The following is a 2,888-nucleotide window of genomic DNA, read 5'->3' on the forward strand; positions in this document are numbered from 1 at the left end:
TTATCATCATCTTCCAGTATTAAGGAGAGAAATCTCACAGCTGTACTTCAGTCATACCTATTTATAGCATCAGGAAACCCAAAAGACAAAAAATAATAATGATATTAAGGGAAAAAAACAAAAACAAAAAAATTATGATTATTTAGTGATGCTCAAAAAGAGAATATGCATTTTTTCACTGCACAATAAATCTATTCCAGGCTTAATTCAGTTTGTATCATACCATTTCATATACTTTTCATCTATGCATTTTGTAATTTTCATATCATGTATCATCCTTTTGAGGATAGGTGTAATGAAATAAAGTTCTTTTTATAATAATATTTTTCCTTATAATATCCTCCAATCTGTATTACTTTGAAGACCAGTTGACAACATAATTTCAGTACATGTATGGACTTTACAATACAAAACACATGATAAATGTGACTAGGACTGGCAACAATCAGTCAAATGCATGCAACAGATAAAAATGAAAATTTGCCACTTCTTTATTGAAATGGTTTTGATGGAAATACATGTAATCCTGAAATACTGCAATTTGTATCATGAAAAATTTGTATGCCCTTCACATGAGCACACAAAAGAATGTGTTCTTACATCAATTTTATATATTTTGCAAGATAAAGTTGTCTTGCTATAGCTGTTCCATGAAACTATAAAATGATGGTCTTGGAAATGTATTACAGTAGTTCTTTTAAGTATTCTCATCTCATAATTGCATATTGTATAAACAAAAACGAGTACCCCTCAAGTCAGTGTAGCCTTAGAAAGCATTATTGTTGCAACACAGCCTTTTCCATTAAATAATATCCCTAAATTGAAACAAATTCTGACTGTGGTTATGAGATATATATAACAGCTTTATTTAAAATCACTTCCTGGCCTGACATAGAAACCTTTGTTTACATTTCAGGCATGTGGATTTTTAAAGAGACATGTACAGAAACTAGAATCAAAGTCCATAGATTTCTTTCTGCTCAAGTAACTATAAAGGAATGGCCAACTTAGGTAAAAGCTCAGATAACTATAAGGAAAATAATAGAATTGAAATGCTTTCAAGGACACAAAATAAAGAAGACTTGATACAACTTTTTATGTAACTCCATTTAAAACTAAAAATTTACTTTCTGATGTAACCTTATTCAATACAGAGAACTTTAGCTAGCAAAAAATCATCACTGGTCTTGGTACGTGCCAATTCTCAGTATAACTATCAACACTGTATCTGTTATACTCTGTCTCTCTTGTGGACATTTATTAGTAGGACAGGTCCCAAATTTGCACTGACAGAACAAAAGTGAAACAAACTATAAATATAAAATCAGTCCTTCACATATCCACACTTTCAAATATGTACACCAGTGGTTACTGATCATTGCACTAAAAATACTTCTGTACACTGGTTGCAGTTATACTATAATGAATACCTAATCAAAGTTGTGGTCCTTCCACTTTGGCCTAGTTGTGTTTCCAAGACCTTTAGCCCAATAATGACAGATGAAGTTGGGCAAGAACAGGCATGCATTAGTGTGTGCTGCTCCAAGCCTGAGCAATTGTATGGCTTCCAAAAGCATTTACAAGACCTCATCCAGGCAACTGCCAGTGGGTCAAGGAGTCCAACCCTCATAATGCAGATGTCTTCAGTCTTCACAAAAGTACTTTCTAATAAATTAATAACTTTGTGAACTCATTCCTACTGATTTAAAGTCTTTTTCTTCATTTTGGAGAGACAGTAAACCTAAATTCTAGCTGTACTTAACTTACAATCAGTAGTTACATCCATTCACACTTGGTATTCCTTGTTGATGGTCAATAGCCCATTGTTTATTAGAACTTCAAAGCTCTAAGCACTGGACAAGACCATTGCTCTGTGGTATCCATAAAAAAGGCTATGCAATCCATACAAGAAAATTAGTCCAAATTTCTTTTTGGACTAACATCACAACTAGATGCTGTCAACAAATCCGCATTTCTAACTTACTGAACCAACTACAGCCACTAAGTCACACCCTGTTACCACATGAATGCAACAATAAATACATTCCCTTATGCTCCCACTAAACTTTAAATAAACATTAATACATTGATGACAATCAGTGCACAGATGAGCAAATTTGGTATGTCACAATCCTCAGTCTTTGCAACTGCACTCCAGTGATATCTTCTGACTCCACTTACGACTACAAAAAACCTGTGAAATAGTGACCCAAACATATATCTTCATCACAAAATAGTAATTCTTGTAAATCATTATTTTTTAAATCATGGTCACCTTAACTCAAAAACAATTTTGTGCAACAGACAACATATTATAATATGTAATATCAAGACAGTATATATGATGCATCACTGATATAAAACAAAGTTAAGTTTGACAATAATTGTTGATTTATGAAATTTTGCATAAAAATCCAGGATCAAGTGGGTAACATTTTTAGTGTAACTGAAAGATACATTACCTTGATATTAGGGACTATGATATGAAATTACTTGCAAATATATCTACTTATACACAATATCCTTTGAGATTAATTGTAACTTCATTCCACTTCATAGATGCAAACTATAGAACAAGAGCTGATAAAACATTTCTTATGAAAATAGGAATAGTTATTTAAAGAGGTAAAAATAGCTGGCCAAAGCAATGGTCACCAAATGCATATAATGCAATAAATACCAAATTTAAAATAACTTGATTCAGACAAGTTTGATGCAGAAAACAAGTTGGAAGAACATGCATTATGTAATGAGTGGGGAGACTCAAATTTTAAACAATGGAAGGTAATTATTCACAAAATATAACTTTAAAATGCTTTATTACTAATCAAATCATATATATAATTCTAACTGCACTTACAACCTACAATTCAATAGTAAACACTGAC

At 32.0% G+C, this 2,888-nt stretch overlaps 1 protein-coding gene across 1 annotated transcript in view; it reads left to right on the top strand.

Annotated features, from left to right (window-relative positions):
• Positions 1-124, top strand: part of LOC119593670 (nucleolar protein 58-like) — a gene marked incomplete in the record, with an annotated part of 14,042 nt that extends 13,918 nt beyond the window's left edge. Inside the window, 1 exon segment of the mRNA XM_037942628.1 lies at positions 1-124.
• Positions 125-2,888: the final 2,764 nt, after the last annotated feature.

This window comes from Penaeus monodon, chromosome 32 (assembly GCF_015228065.2).
Source record: "Penaeus monodon isolate SGIC_2016 chromosome 32, NSTDA_Pmon_1, whole genome shotgun sequence".
Lineage (NCBI taxonomy): Eukaryota > Metazoa > Arthropoda > Malacostraca > Decapoda > Penaeidae > Penaeus > Penaeus monodon.